At 45.6% G+C, this 17,507-nt stretch overlaps 1 protein-coding gene across 7 annotated transcripts in view; it reads right to left on the reverse strand.

Moving 5' to 3' along the window:
- CAB39 (calcium binding protein 39) overlaps positions 1 to 17,507 on the reverse strand; it is a 226,824-nt gene that overhangs the window by 128,663 nt on the left and 80,654 nt on the right. The gene's annotated exons all lie outside the window — the stretch shown is intronic.

Below are 17,507 nucleotides of genomic sequence, written 5' to 3' on the forward strand. Positions count from 1 at the left end.
CAGAGATCCCTTCTCTCACTCACTCCCCCATAGCCCCTTCAATTTTCTCACTCACCTCCTATAGCCCCTGTAATTCCCTGATCTCTTATTTATTTATTTATTTGGTGCTTTTTATACCGACATTCATGATACAGATCATATCAAATCGGTTTACATGGAACATAGGGGAAATAACATTAACATTAGGGATGTGAATCGTTTTTTGACGATTTAAAAAATCGTCCGATATATTTTAAATCGTCAAAAATCGTTAGAGGAGCGATACAATAGGAATTCCCCAGATTTATAGTCAAAAATCGTAAATCGGGGGAGGGGAAGGGGGGAAAACCGGCACACTAAAACAACCCTAAAACCCACCCCGACCCTTTAAAATAAATCCCCCACCCTCCCGAACCCCCCCAAAATGTTTTAAATTACCTGGGGTCCAGTGGGGGGTCCCGGTGTGATCTTCCACTCTCGGGTCACGGCTGCGTTAATAGAAATGGCGCCGGCGCTACCTTTGCCTTGTCATATGACAGGGCAAAGGTAGCGCCATTTTGGTTCCTGTCCCCCGACGTCACGAGCGCAGGAGATCGCTCCCGGACCCCCGCTGGACCCCCAGGGACTTTTGGCCAGCTTGGGAGGGCCTCCTGACTCCCACAAGACTTGCCAAAAGTCCAGCGGGGGTCCGGGAGCGACCTCCTGCACTCGGGCCGTATTGCAAAATGGCGCCGGCCGTATGTCATATGACAGGGCAAAGGTAGCGCCGGCGCCATTTCTATTAACGCAGCCGTGGCCCGAGAGTGGAAGATCACACCGGGACCCCCCACTGGACCCCAGGTAATTTAAAACATTTGGGGGGTGGGTTCGGGAGGGTGGGGGATTTATTTTAAAGGGTCGGGATGGGTTTTAGGGTTGTTTTAGTGTGCCGGTTTTCCCGCCCTCCCCCGATTTACGATTTAAAAAAAAACAAAACCGCGACGATCAGATTCCCTCCCCCCCCCAGACAAAATCGATCATTAAGACGATCGATCACACGATTCACATCTCTAATTAACATAACCAAGAAGAAGCGAAAGTTACAATAAAACAGGGGTACTCAAACTGGGAAGAAGAGGAGCCAGTGGCGGAGGAAACTCTGAACTAAACAATATCAATACAACAATATTTACAGTAGCGGTAAAGGGGGTGCGAAGTCTGGAGGGCCTTGGAGTGTGCCTGTAGCTGGGGAGGTCCCAGATTAAGGGAAGGCTTGTTGGAATAGCCAAGTCTTCAGTTTTTTTCTGAATGTTAATAGACAGGGTTCTTGACTGAGGTCAGGGGGCATAGCATTCCAAATGGTTGGCGCCGCTGTCGAGAAGGCTCTCTCTTTGGTGGCTGAGTGGAGTGTGGATTTGGCTGGGGGGGGGGGGGGGGGGTGAAGCGATCCCCTGTAGGCTTCTCTGATGGGTCTTGGAGATGTGTGGAGAGTGAGTGGGTATTGGATATCGATAGCATTAGCGAACGCTGTCACATGCCGTGAGGTCAAACGTCGTGACGTCATGCCTTGAGCGCCCAAATTGCACGCACAGGCGTACACAGGCGTGCATTCATTCACCGCCGGCGGGGGCTGCTGGAAGCCGCTTTCGCCGCCTGGATGAATGCACGCCCGCCGGCTCCCTCCGCCTGGATGAATGCATGCCCGCCGGCGTGTATTCATCCAGGCGGGAGCCGGCGGGCGTGCATTCATTCACTCACCTTCGCCGGCGGGCATGCATTCATCCAGGCGTATGGGCATCCATTCATCCACCTATGCCGGCGGGGGCTGCTGGAAGCCGCTTTTGCTGCCGGCTGCCCCCGGGAGGCAGGGGAGCCGCAGTGCGCACCTTGGGAGGAGGGGAGAGAGGACTGTTCAAAGAAAATTCACATGCAGTAAGTTTACTTTTATTACACTTTATTTACTTTTGTTTTAATGACATGTCGAGCCGATTTTCGCCCTGCGCCTTGCTTCGGGAAGGGGGGGGGGGATTTTGACCGGAGCCTGCCTATTGCTGTCACACTACACTAACGCCAGGGTAAGGGTCCCGGGGGGTGAGGGGGTCATTTGCCCATGAAATTTCATCTCTCTGACCTGATGCTCCACAATAACACAGGGGTAAGGGTAGGCGGTAAGTTAGCAGGTTAAACACGCGGCAAAACTGCAGGTTAAAAAGGCGATAGTCGGGGCGCACATTACTATATGGGAGGGAATAGCTAATCCGATCGTTTACATCTCATATACATGCTGCGGGCAGAAAGGGTTACTGGTTGATTTAAAGAAGCGGTAAGGATGAGTTAAATGGATAGTGAATCACGGGTTGGACTTACGCAGCCAAATTGTGAGTTAGAAGCGGGTTAGAAACAGAGTAACCGCGGCCGCGCTTTACTGTATCGGCCTGTGTGTTATGTATGCATTGTTACCACCCAGAGTTGTGGCTGGTGAGAGATACATTTTTAAATAAAATAAATAAAATAATTTCCTCCTGTATGAGAGTTGAGTCGCAAAAAAAAAAAAAAAAAAAAGCCCAACCAGACTTACTCTTGCCTAAGGCAGGAACAAACAGATTAAGGATGGAGACTTTTGGGAAGAAAATTAAACCTATATAATTATTTTTATTTATTTTATTTTATTTTTAATTTTTATATACCGAGGTTCTTATAGGGACTACAAATCACTCCGGTTTACATATAACGATAAACTGCCCAACAGAGATAAGGGGCTTTACATAGAACAGTGGCACATATGGAACAATATAACTGGATGACAATTTAACATAATGATAATAAATAATATAGTATAGTTTAATTATATAGGTGAATAACGTCTAATGAGCTAACAGAGGAGAGCAATAACAAAATGTCTGTGGTGGTTCCATCTTCTGCTCACCCTGAATCTCTTTAATGAAGTCACAGTGAATATTTTTTACATCAGCCCTGAATATCACACCAATAGAATTTTAACACGGTTGTCATTGGAAGGAAAAAAATGAATGTCAAAGTCCTGCAACTCTGGGGAATAGTGAGACAAAAGACGAGATCTGAAGCAGTTGCATATGAGCCCTGGTTCATGGGACCAAAACCAAGGTAGCTGCCATAGAAGCCAGTAACTAAACTTCCAACTTTTCAACAAAATTAGCACAAAAGTTGAGGTATATGCCTTGTTCTATTTGCAGAGCCACAGAGTGCAATTTGTACTGTCATAGATCTGAGGAATCAAACCTGTGAATAGGAAGGTGGGTCTCTTGAACTCTCAGTCTTTTCTACGTCATTATATTGTAAGCACTTTTTGAAAACTCCCCCTGTTTGGGAAAGAAATTACCTTGAAGAAGGGTCTTGGCACTGTGGCAAGGTCAAAGAAATGAGCTCTTAATTGGAAATGCAAAAGCAAAAACTTTTGATGATCTTCCCTGATGGAAATGTGAAAGTAAGCCTCATCATCACAATAACTGAGTGAATTTTTCATATGAGCATTAGTTCACTCCTTTCAGATCAAGAATGAGTCAGCAGAAACCATTATTCTTCAGAACCACAAAGTAAACGAGTATCGACCTTGACCCTAAGCCTCTAGCGGCACCAGAGAATACCGTATTTTTCGCTCCATAAGACGCACTTTTTTTCCCCCAAAGGTGGGGGGAAAATGTATGTGCGTCTTATGGAGCGAATATAAAAAAAAAACCAAACAAAAATCTAACAACCCCCCCCCCCCCCCCCCCGACTCCCCAAGACCTGCCGACTTAATTTCCTACAACCCCCCCCCCCAAGACCTGACAAATTAATTTCCTGCAACCCCCCACCCTCCTGACCCCCCCCAAGACCTGCTAAACGTCCCTGGTGGTCCAGCGGGGGTCCGGGAATGATCTCCTGGGTGTGGGCGTCGGCTGCCAGTAAACAAAATGGCGCCGACGGCTCTATGCCCTCACTATGTCACTGAGACCGATCGCTGCTATTGGTCGGTCTCAGTGACATAGTGAGGGCATAGGGCCGTCGGCGCCATTTTGTTTACTGGCAGCCGACGGCCCTATGCCCACACTATGTCACTGAGACCGACCGCTGCTATTGGTCGGTCTCAGTGACATAGTGAGGGCATAGGGCCGTCGGCGCCATTTTGTTTACTGGCAGCCGACGGCCCTATGCCCACACTATGTCACTGAGACCGACCGCTGCTATTGGTCGGTCTCAGTGACATAGTGAGGGCATAGGGCCGTCGGCGCCATTTTGTTTACTGGCAGCCGACGGCTCACGCCCAGGAGATCGTTCCCGGACCGCTCCTGGACCCCCGCTGGACCACCAGGGACGTTTGGCAGGTCTTGGGGGGGTCAGGAGGGTGGGGAGTTGCAGGAAATTAATTCGGCAGGTCTTGGGGGGGTCAGGAGGGTGGGGGGTTGCAGGAAATTAATTCGGCAGGTCTTGGGGGGTCAGGGGGGTGGAGGTTGTTAATTTAAAGGGTTGGGATGGGGGGGGGGGTTTGGGGGTTCCCACAGAAAGAAAAGTTTTCTGATCTGGGGAGTGGACCGAAATGGCCCTCCCCAGACCCGAAAACAAAATGGGGAGAAAAAAAAAACTATGCACTCCCCTAATTTGCTCCATAAGACGCCCAGACGCAGAGCCGGTTTAGCACAATTTTTTTTTTTTAAATTTTCCCCCTCTGAATCCTAGGTGCGTCTTATGGTCAGGTGCGTCTTATGGAGCGAAAAATACGGTAAATGTTCCATACAATATCCAGGACCCATTGGTCTTAAGTGATGAGGATTCAATCCCAGTAATACCGCTGAAGGAGATTGCCTATTAGGTTCACCATGGAGAGGACCTGTCCATAATCACTGGATCAATCAAACAAGTTCCTCAATACCAGTCGCACTCCTAGACTTTCTGGCTCCATAACTCTCCAGTCTGTATCTTCTGACCTCTCTGAAACAACCATGGCCTCTGTTGGTCCAGAAGGTCAAATGGTATGTATCGATCTTCTGGAAGCTTTGGCGGCTTACATATTTGACCAACTTCAGGTTCTTTCCAAACAAATTTTGCTTTACAGAGGAAGCTTGCTAAGATGGGCCTTGGATGATTTTATCTGCTGGCCAGAAACACAGCCATAACAGTCTCTGAGCTGCAACAGCAGAAGCCACCAATCTAAAGGAAAACCTAATGTCAAACTGAGTCCACCATAAAAGTGGCCTCTAATTTGAATCAGCTTGCCCCTGTCTTTATGGGAGCTAATGCGCCAAGCCCAACACTGCCTGAGCTACATATCCCTCTATCCATCTTCCCATCTCCAAATGAAGATCTGAATCGCTACATGAAAAAATGCTGCAACAGTGACATTTTTCCTAACCTGAAGATCCTAAAGGGACCACACCTCCTTCCACCAGGATAATGGTCTTCAGGTCACACAAACAAGGACATTGTCCTGCAGCACAAGAAAATGGCATTCTCCAAGCTCCACTGGCAGTGGATACAGCTTATTCATGGTCTTGATGCCTTTGAGCCTCCACTTCAGGGGACTCACATTCTGACAGAAGTATTCCCTCCACTGCCTTATGGACAGAGAAGCTTTTAACAGCTCATCTCTGGAGAATGATGTCTCCTACAGAAGCCTCTTTGACCTTGTAATCTGATATCTGGAGAGACATAACCATTTGGAAGAGAAGAGGAGTAACCTCATTTTTATGGAATAAATGGATAGGAGAGGAGTCTTCTCTCAGAGGACAACTGCCCTTCCTCCAAGGAAGCAGAGGATTACCCGCCTCTAGTCCGAGAATCCAGGGAGACCTCAGAGAAGACCCCTGCACCCCCTCACAAACTCTAATGCCTCCTTTGCCAACAAAGGTTGCTTAAATGCCTACCCCCCCCCCCCCCCCCCCCCCCCAGGAAGGGAAGTCAGGAGATAGCTCCCTGACTCACAGCTCCTAGGGCTCTCCCATAACCAGGCCTCTACACTGCACAGAAAGCCTAGTGCAAAAACAAAAAACTTTCTAGTGAGAAAATCCCTTAACAGAGGAAGCAGAGGGCCCTAGAGGGAATCATGCCCCATCTCCCCTTTTGGCAATAACACAGGGGGCCCACCCAAGCCAAAATCAGCAAAGTTTCTTGGCACCATGAGCAGCAATGGGTCACAAGAAGAATCCAAGATGGTACCCATTCCTACTACTGCACGGGCCTCAACAGAAGAGGACAAAGAACAGACTATGGCTTTCACCTCCAGAGCCATAGCCCTGCCATTTGTGGGGGGGAGAAGAAGACTGCCTCAACATTGTCACTTGTGGAATAATCATTTCCTCCATCTCATGTGGGACAATAGGAGCCAGCCGCACTACACACGCACTGTTTCCCTCAGCCCTCACACCAGCCAAGTATCCATAGACCAAACTGCGCTTTACCTTGACTAAGGAGAGAGCTGGAAGGAGGCTTCAACACACCAGAGAAGCCTTACAAAGAGGACCTACTGTCCATGCGCCAGGCTAAGATCCCGAGCTGGCCACGACCTGATTGAGTTTTCCCACATGGTTGCCAACCAACCCATCCCTCCTGCCATTTCTCCGGCTGTGGCTTTTACTCTTTTTTTTTTTTAATTTTAATAAGTCGTCAGAGGAAGAAGAGAGTGAGAGAGAGGGCAGAGGAATAAGTTTAAGGTAAGAAAGTCTGAGAGAGGAGATGCTTGCTTAGATGATCCTTCCAGAGCTAGCCCACTACCCCAGGCTCAGTCAGGCCCCACAAAGACAATGAGGGCCATCTAACAGGGCTCACTCAACATGGAAAAAGAAAAACCTGCTGGACTAGGAAATTAATTACAAGAACTGTTGCCCAAGAAACTGAAACCTGCTCAGCCAGGAAGGATCAGCAAGACTGAAGTCCTAGGAGTTGATTTGCAAACACGCTCCACCAGATGAGGCCATAAGCCAAAACCTGGGAGTTGGGGATCCTGCTGTACTAGTCTAAGTACATGTTACCATTTGCTGGAGACACAGAATACTGGCAACTGCTTGTACTACACCATCTATACACCAGTGTTAAGGTCAGTGACAAGATTAGTGGTCCTTTGTCTCCATTTGCTGGTAAGGTAGTATAAACTCAAGTGTCTGCACTAGTCAAACAGGATAAGGAAACTGGTATTTATCAGTATTTCCTATCACTCTCCACTCTCTCCTCCCCATACCCCTACCATTCTTAAATCCCCCTTGCTCCCCTACCCTTATTCATTCTGAAATACTTGACTTCAGGAACAGTTGTACAACAGAGCTAGTGGGGGGAGGAGGCAGTGATGTAGAGGCCCATTGCTGAAAAGAACACGTGCAATTGAGGAGGGGTAGAGAGTCCAAGGCAGTCAAGGGAAGTCACTGGGGCCAGTGATTATTTTCTAGTGTTTATCCAATAAATATCAAAGTCCTTCTTTTGCACTACAGATTTTTTATCTATGTTTATCTATGCTTATCAGTTAAAACTTAAAAACAGAAGCCTTTGTTGTAGGTCTGAAATTAAGATAGGCAATGTATAATTACATAGAAAACCACCTGCTGTTTCAAACCCTTGGAAGAAAAGCACATGAATTTGAGGAACTGGCTGCCTGCATAAAAGCCAAGGGATTTTTTTGTCTTCCTATTATTCTTTTAAACCATCTGTTTATGCAGTCCAGTAGGAGTAATCTGCAACGCAAGAGTTTAACAGCTGTATTGGTCCTGGGAAAACTGGATTCTTTGCAGGCTGTGTTATCTTATTGGCACAACTTAAGATAAGATGCATAAGCAACTCTCAAAGCTAAACTCACAGGTATCTCATTTCCACTTACGCCCACTTGATCAGAAGCCTGACAGAGGTATGCAAGGAGCTGCTTTCTAAACTAAAGCTGGCAGCAAGGTTCCACAGAGTGTGGGGACTGAGCTGAAACACATTCAGCCCCTACTGCAGCTTTGCTTCCCCCCTCTTCCCCACCTCGTCTCATGGTTTTCCTGTTTGAAAATCTATTTGTTACAGGGCTTGCCACTCTTCAGGCGTGTCCATCTCATGACAACATTGTTATCTGGGTATAGGAAAAACAAATATGCCCTGCATTCTGAGTATGCATTCTGAGTATGCAGGGCATATTTGTTTTTCTATACCCAGATGACGTCGTTATGAGATGGACACGCCTGAAGAGTGGCAAGCCCTGTAACAAATAGATTTTCAAACAGGAAAACCATGGGAGGAGGTGGGGAAGGGGGGAAGCAAAGCTGCAGTAGGGGCTGAATGTGCTTCAGCTCAGTCCCCACACTCTGTGGAACCTTGCTGCCAGCTTTAGTTTAGAAAGCAGCTCCTTGCATACCTCTGTCAGGCTTCTGATCAAGTGGGTGCAGGTGAAAATGAAAGGCCTCTGAGTTTAGCTTTGAGAGTTGCTTATGTATCTTATCTTAATGTGAGCCAAAAAGATAACACAGCCTGCAAAGAATCCAGTTTTCCCAGGACCAATACAGCTGTTAAAACTCTTGCATTTAAAATGTTACTCTGGAAGCCAAGGTGATACTTAAAAGAAAAAAGCCCCAGAATGCCAATGCATCCAAGGTACTTAAGCAGTCAAAATATACAAAGCATGTAACCTGCAAACCCAAGGAGCAGAGGAAATCTTTCGTTTTGATTGTATTAACAACATCAAAGGATTTCCATCCAGAAATGCTGAACCTGCACTAACCTGTTTCTCAACACCCAGGAAGTACCTGAAATCCCTGAATTTCAAGACTAGAAAGTAATTGGAATAAACCCCTACATACTTTTGAACCATAATATCAGTACAACTTTATTTTATCCTTAAATAGCCTGTATTATTTGACCGAGGCCTTGGGCAAAGCATCCCTTCTACCTAAACTGGGCCAGGCCTTCTTAATGAACTCCACTTTAACAGTGTGTTTCAATCTTATTGTCTAGGTCAGTGGTTCTCAACCTTTTTTCTGTCGTGACACGCCTGACAGATGGTTCTCACATGCGTGACACACTAAACACATGACCATAAGAACATAAGAAAATGCCATACTGGGTCAGACCAAGGGTCCATCAAGCCCAGCCTCCTGTTTCCAACAGTGGCCAATCCAGGCCATAAGAACCTGGCAAGTACCCAAAAACTAAGTCTATTCCATGTTATTTATTTATTTATTTATTTAAAAATTTTTTATATACCGACATTCATCCAGGATATCACATCGGTTCACAGTGTAACGCAAATATACGCCATGCATGGCGCTTTACATGGAACAGATAAAACATGTTAACAAGGGAATAACGGGATAAGAGAACATGGGATAAATTGCATTAAATATTAAACAAGAATTGCAATTATATACATATGTACAATGTTGAGAGAACTGAGAGAAAAGGGATTTGGGAATATTAGGGGGGGAGGGGGGGAGTGGAGAGCAGAGGGGGGAGAAGAGGGGAGAAGGGGGCGGAAAGAAGAAGGATGGGGCAAAAGCGGGGTACCGAAAGGGGGGCCGTGGAAAGGCAGAGTGGAGATTAGGTGTATGCTTTGGCAAATAGCCAGGTCTTAAGCTTCCGCTTGAAGGATTTCAGGCATTCCTCTTGCCGTAGTTCAACTGGCATTGTGTTCCAAAGGGTCGGCCCGGCGATGGATAGTGCACGGGCTCTTGTGGAGGTTAGTTTGTGGAGTTTGGGAGAGGGGATAGGCATGGTTGCGAGATGTGCATGTCTGGTAGGTTTATTGGACTGGTGTAAGCGGAAGGATTCATTGAACCAGTTCATTTCAGGATTGTATAAAGCCTTGTGGATGAGAGAGAGTGCCTTATATTGTATACGGGATGCTATTGGGAGCCAATGTAGATCTTTTAGAACAGGTGTAATATGGTCATGTTTGCGTAGGTTGGTCAGGATTCGGGCTGTTGTGTTTTGCAGAATTTGAATGGGATGAATGGCGTTGTTAGGAAGGCCGAGGAGCAGGGAGTTGCAGTAGTCTGTTTTGGCAAAGATAGTGGTTTGAAGCACTGTCCGGAAATCAGGGGCATGCAGTAAGGGTTTAAGTTTTTTCAGTGTATGGAGTTTAAAGAAACCATCTTTAAGTATATTGTTGATAAATTTCTTCAGGGTAAAGTGCCCGTCGAGGATGATTCCCAGATCACGGACTTGTTGGGCAAATTTGAACTGTGATAGAGGGGGGAGGATCGAGTGGTTGGGGGGTGAGATGAGCATGATTTCAGTTTTAGTTGTGTTAAGGGCTAGGTGGATGGAAGAGAGGAGATTGTTTATGGATTGAGGGTATCATTCCAGAAATCCATGGTTTTCGAAAGGGAGTCAGTGATGGGTATGAGCAGCTGAACATCATCAGCGTATATGTAATGGGGGAGATTTAGGCTAGAAAGGAAGTAGCAGAGGGGAAGGATGTAAATATTGAAGAGGGTAGAGGAGAGGGATGATCCCTGAGGGACACCTTGATTAAGGGGGATGGCATTGGATACGTGATTGCCTAGCTGAATTTTGTAGTCTCTGTTGCTGAGGTAGGATGTGAACCAGTTGTGGGCAACACCTGTAATGCCTATTTCAGTTAGGCAAGAGTTTTGCAATGTTACCATTGCTAATGTCAGTGGCTATTCTCTAAGTGAACTTAATAGCAGGTAATGGACTTCTCCTCCAAGAACTTATCCAATCCTTTTTTAAACACAGCTATACTAACTGCACTAACCACATTCTCTGGCAACAAATTCCAGAGTTTAATTGTGCGTTTGAGTAAAAAAGAACTTTCTCCGATTAGTTTTAAATGTGCCCCATGCTAACTTCATGGAGTGCCCCCTAGTCTTTCTACTATCCGAAAGAGTAAATAACTGATTCACATCTACCCGTTCTAGACCTCTCATGATTTTAAACGCCTCTATCATATCCCCCCCTCAGTCGTCTCTTCTCCAAGCTGAAAAGTCCTAACCTCTTTAGTCTTTCCTCATAGGGGAGTTGTTCCATTCCCCTTATCATTTTGGTAGCTCTTCTCTGTACCTTCTCCATCGCAATTATATCTTTCTTGAGATGCGGCGACCAGAATTGTACACCGTATTCAAGGTGCGGTCTCACCATGGAGTGATACAGAGGCATTATGACATTTTCCGTTTTATTCACCATTCCCTTTCTAATAATTCCCAACATTCTGTTTGCTTTTTTGACTGCCGCAGCACACTGTACTGACGATTTCAATGTGTTATCCACTATCACACCTAGATCTCTTTCTTGGGTTGTAGCACCTAATATGGAACCCAACATTGTGTAATTATAGCACGGGTTATTTTTCCCTATATGCATCACCTTGCACTTATCCACATTAAATTTCACCTGCCATTTGGATGCCCAATTTTAAAATTCTCACAAGGTCCTCCTGCAATTTATCACAATCTGCTTGTGATTTAACTACTCTGAACAATTTTGTGTCATCTGCAAATTTGATTATCTCACTCGTCGTATTTCTTTCCAGATCATTTATAAATATATTGAAAAGTTAGGGTCCCAATACAGATCCCTGAGGCACGCCACTGTCCACTCCCTTCCAATGAGAAAACTGCCCATTTATTCCTACTCTCTGTTTCCTGTCTTTTAGCCAGTTTGCAATCCACGAAAGGACATCGCCACCTATCCCATGACTTTTTACTTTTCCTAGAAGCCTCTCATGAGGAACTTTGTCAAACGCCTTCTGAAAATCCAAGTATACTATATCTACCGGTTCATCTTTATCCACATGTTTATTAACTCCTTCAAAAAAGTGAAGCAGATTTGTGAGGCAAGACTTGCCCTGGGTAAAGCCATGCTGACTTTGTTCCATTAAACCATGTCTTTCTATATGTTCTGTGATTTTGATGTTTAGAACACTTTCCACTATTTTTCCTGGCACTGAAGTCAGGCTAACCGGTCTGTAGTTTCCTGGATCGCCCCTGGAGCCCTTTTTAAATATTGGGGTTACATTTGCTATCCTCCAGTCTTCAGGTACAATGGATGATTTTAATGATAAGTTACAAATTTTTACTAATAGGTCTGAAATTTCATTTTTTAGTTCCTTCAGAACTCTGGGGTGTATACCATCCGGACCAGGTGATTTACTACTCTTCAGTTTGTCAATCAGGCCTACCACATCTTCTAGGTTCACCGTGATTTGATTCAGTCCATCTGAATCATTACCCATGAACACCTTCTCCATTACGGGTACCTCCCCAACATCCTCTTCAGTAAACACCGAAGCAAAGAAATCATTTAATCTTTCCGCGATGGCCTTATTTTCTCTAAGTGCCTCTTTAACCCCTCGATCATCTAACGGTCCAACTGAATCCCTCACAGGCTTTCTGCTTCGGATATATTTAAAAAAGTTTTAACTGTGAGTTTTTGCCTCTACAGCCAACTTCTTTTCAAATTCTCTCTTAGCCTGTCTTATCAATGTCTTACATTTAACTTGCCAATGTTTATGCTTTATCCTATTTTCTTCTGTTGGATCCTTCTTCCAATTTTTGAATGAAGATCTTTTGGCTAAAATAGCTTCTTTCACCTCCCCTTTTAACCATGCTGGTAATCGTTTTGCCTTCTTTCCACCTTTCTTAATGTGTGGAATACATCTGGATTGTGCTTCTAGAATGGTATTTTTTTAACAATGACCACACCTCTTGCACATTTTTTACTTTTGTAGCTCCTCCTCTCAGTTTTTTTTCTAACAATTTTTCTCATTTTATCAAAGTTTCCCTTTTGAAAGTTTAGCACGAGAGCCTTGGATTTGCAACTGTTCCTTTTCCAGTCATTAAATCAAATTTGATCATATTACGATCATTATTGCCAAGCGACCCCACCACCGTTACACCTCTCTCACCAAGTCCTGTGCTCCACTGAGAATTAGATCTAAAATTGCTCCCTCTCTCATCGGTTCCTAAATCAATTGCTCCATAAAGCTATCATTTATTCCATCCAGGAACGTTATCTCTCTAGCGTGACCCGATGATACATTTACCCAGTCTATATTGGGGTAATTGAAGTCTCCCATTATTACCGCACTACCAATTTGGTTAGCTTCCCTAATTTCTCTTAGCATTTCACTGTCCGTCTCACCATCTTGACCAGGTGGACGGTAGTATACCCCTATCACTATGGTCTTCCCCGACACACAAGGGATTTCTACCCATAAAGATTCAATTTTGTATTTAGTCTCATGCAGGATGGCATAGAGTCCTGTTGGACTCTATGCCATCCCGGACATAAAGCGCCACACCTCCTCCTGAGTGCTCCTCTCTGTCATTGCAATATAATTTGTACCCCGGTATAGCAATGTCCCATTGGTTATCCTCTTTCCACCATGTCTCTGAGATGCCAATTAAGTCTATGTCATCATTTACTGCTATACATTCTAATTCTCCCATCTTACTTCTTAGACTTCTGGCATTAGCATACAAACATTTCAAAGTTTGTTTTTTGTTTGTATTTTCATTCTGCTTTTTAATTGATAGGGATAAGTTAGAATTTTTTAGCTCAGGTGAGTTTTTAGTTACAGGCACTTGGACTACTTTTCTAATTATTGGAACCTCACTGTCGGGATGCCCTAATTCTAATGCATCATTAGTATCCTTTAAAGATACCTCTCTCCGAACCATGCGCTGCTGAGCGATAGTTTGCATGCACAGGAACCCCCGATCCACAATTATGGATGTAAAGCAAAATTATGACATTCCCTGTACAACTCACCTTACAAAAAATATATTCTGGTTCTAATGTCATCTCAGTAACAGCAGCAACACAAACTCCAACCACCAGGCTCAATAGCCCTACTTATGAAAAGACAGCAGTTTATCACTAATGCATGTCCTCTGGAGAAAATACAACAAATAAGACTGATACAGTAAAATACCTCACCTCGGTCACATACACAGAACCGGCCTAACATACTCCCAGGATCTGTAGTAATGCACATAAACTAATCCACACAGATATACTTGTATTATGGAATGCATTCAAACAGTAACAACACTACCTTTGAAAAGGCAACACTACAAATATTAAATCAGACCCTAAACACCAATACATCTCCTATTAGAAAAACAGAACTAGCCAAGCAGCTATAGATCCCAACATAGAATAATTTTATAACTATATTAATAAGCAGAATAAATGTTTCATAACTATGAACAGAATAATATCCAACAATTAAAAACTCATAAAAATTATTTAAAATTCTATAAACACCAATAAAATATTTCAAAACAGCAGACATCACATAATATTCAGTAATTAAAATGGCAGTCAATTAAGAAAAATAAACTTAAAGAGCCACCTTTACTAACCCCCTCCAGCAGCTCTCCTACTCCTCTTCCATGCAGGCCAGTAGCACACAACAGAAGCAGTAGTGGCTGAAGATCTGTACTTATGGTCCTCTTCCTTAGGGCCCAAAACCAGTCAGTCAGTCAGTCAGTCAGACACACACACACACACACACCAGTTACACAGCCATGACCAGTTTCTGTCTTTCACTCACCAATCATCTCCCAACCAGTCTCTCTCTTACATACACACCAGTCACCTTCCCGATCAGTCTCTCTCTCTCATGCACACACACACACAGGCTTCCCACTTCCATGTTGTATCTTACATACACAGGCTTCTCACTCCCATGCTGTGTCTCACACACACCCAGGTTTCTTACTCCTATGCTAGCTCTCGCCATATGCACAGGCTTCTCATTCCTATAATCCCTTTCTTTCTTTCTCTCTCACACACACATACCAGTTGGTCTCTCACACACCAATCATCTCCTGACCAGTCTCTTTCTTACACACACACACACACACCAGTCACCTTCTCAAACAGTCTCTCTCTCTCATGCACACACAGGCTTCCCACTCCCATGTTCTATCTTACATATACAGGTTTCTCACTCCCATGCTGTGTCTCACACACACCCATGTTTCTCACTTCTATGCTAGCTCTCTCCACGTGCACAGGCTTCTCATTCCCACAACCACTTTTTCTCACACACTCCAGTCATCTCCCTGACAAGTCACTTCCATTCTCTCTCCTATATACACATCACCTCTCTGACCAGTTTCTCTCAATCACACATATGCTCTCTCTCACACACTTTACACAGATGATCTCAACCATATGCTCTCACTTATACACAGGCTCTCAGTCACAGTTACACATGCACACTCTCAATCACACACACATGCTCTCACTTACAGACAGGCTGGCTGGCTGCCTCTCTCTCATTGCCTTCCTCCCCTTTCCCCCCCCCCCCCCCCGAGCACAAATGGTGGCTGCAGCAGCCTCCTCCTCTAGCCCCCGCAGGCCAAGAAAGAAGAATCCCATCGGCCACGGGAGGCTAATTCTGCTGTCTCCTGAGCCAATTTCTGGTTGCTTCTGATTTTGCTTTGGGCTCCGGGGCCGCTCTACTTTTTCTTGAGCATGGCTCTTTCTTCTTCCCACGCACCCCACTGAACATCACTTCCTGTTCCGGGCCAGGATGGGGGCAGGTGCGGGAAGAAGAAAAGGCCCAGCTGCAGTTGCCAGCCTCCACTAACACTGCTGCAATTCTCATCCAGGCTTGAACTTGCTGATAGCCCGGGCGGCAACAGCAGCAGTGGAAGATAGCCTGCCTCTCGCTCGGTGAAGGAAGAAGGGGGAAGAGCAGCAGGAGACCGGTAGCACGCGACACACCGGTTGAGAAGCGCTGGTCTAGGTAATGCCACCCACTCCAGCAGCACAGGATGAAAGTAAATGCTCTGTGTACTGCGGTGTGGGGGCGTAGGGTTAGAGAATTAGCAGTATAATTCTACTACATTACCAAGATTTCCAGGATAGCTCATTCGATCCAGAGGGCAATCCCAACTGAGAAAACAAGTTTGCTTATCTGTAAACAGGGTTCTCTGTAGAAAGCAAGATGAGTTAGCCATTGTGTGAATGATGTCATTCAACAATGCCAAAACAAACATAGCTCTTAGAATCCTTCAGTTTCTTCCAGAGCTTAAGCTTTATTGAGATGGTCCACTCTCCAGGGAGGCAGTCAAGTAATAAATATGGCTAGTTAATCCTGTTTATAGAGAACTGTGTGTGCATGAGAGAGACAAGCAGGCAAGAATTAGCCATTTTGCCTGCAGAAACCCAAGCTGAGGGTTGCACAGCAAAGCAATTACTTAAAGAAAGCAAATGTTGCTTACCTGATGTAACAGGTGTTCTCACAGGACAGCAGGATGTTAGTCCTCACAAATGGGTGACATCGAGGATGGAGCCCAACCACGGAAAACTTCTGTCAAACCTTCTGGAACTTTGACTGGCCCCTACTGGGCATGCCCAGCACGGCACCAACCCTGCAGCCGATAGCCTTTGCCCATACTATGTCACAGGGGCAACCGGTGCCATTGGTCAGCCCCTGTCACATGGTAGGAGCACAAGATGGCGCCGGTGACCATGTGACAGGGGCTGACCAATGGCACCGGTAGCCCCTGTGACACAGGCTATCGGCGCCGTGATGAAACCGGCAAACGAGGGTGTGAGAATGCAGGGATGGCTTCTGGATTCCCCGCTGGACCACCAGGGAGTTTTGGTAAGTCTTGGGGGGGGTCAGGAGGGTGGGGGATTGTCGTTAATTTTAATTTTAGCCGGGACACAAATTTAACTCGCCGTATTAACGCATCGGGGCGCCATATGGCTGAATGTAACGCATTTGCGCCCCGACGAATCTGAATCACGAATGCAACGAAAACTTTTTGGCTGCACATCCCTATCCGATAGGGAACAAATTGGTGGTACTGCCATCTGTGGTAGGAGGGTGGGCTCTGGTATGTGGGAAAATACCGTCTGGATGTGGATTGTTGTTCCATGGGCGATGCCAACAACAGGGCAGCTACATTCTGTTCCTTGATGGAGAATATCTCCTGTAATTTTTTTCCGAAAAGGTTGTCTCCTTTACATGGTAGGTCAGCTAATTTTTCATGCAAATCCTCCCGGATGGCACTCGCTCTCAACCAGGCCAATCTCCGCGGTCCCATAGCCACCACCGACGTATGAGTTAATGTCTTGAATGCTTCATAGATCGTATGGAGTAGGTGGCGTAGCCCCTCCTCCATGTCCAGGAGCGGTTGAGGTAGAGCTCCTTCTTCAGAGGTAGATCCTCAACTAGGCTTCAAGGCTTAGGGGACTCAGGTGGAACTTCGAAGATTTTAGGTATGCCCAGGACCTCCTTTCTGGGATCTGGGATCTTAGTGTCTCTATTTTTAGCAGAGCTCCCATCATCTCTATAAACTTTGAACAGGATAGGTCTTTTGATGGTGAGCAGGGTTCTGGGTGCTCTTCTGGAGGGTCTGACAGTAAACCCATGGAAGATCCCAGGGAAGAGGGTATGGACGCGGGTGGGTCTGAACTCTGTTGTGGAGAACATGGAGGATGAGGATTGTGGTTAGTTCTGAGGGTGAGCTGGAGAGTTGACTCTGGGAGGGGATACTCTCGTGGAAGGGCTTGGAGGTGGATCCCCAGATCTTTCAGCTTCCAGAGATGAGAAGAAGTTGGCTAGGATCTCTGATATTTGAAACATAGCC

Source organism: Rhinatrema bivittatum, chromosome 9 (assembly GCF_901001135.1).
Source record: "Rhinatrema bivittatum chromosome 9, aRhiBiv1.1, whole genome shotgun sequence".
Taxonomy (NCBI): domain Eukaryota; kingdom Metazoa; phylum Chordata; class Amphibia; order Gymnophiona; family Rhinatrematidae; genus Rhinatrema; species Rhinatrema bivittatum.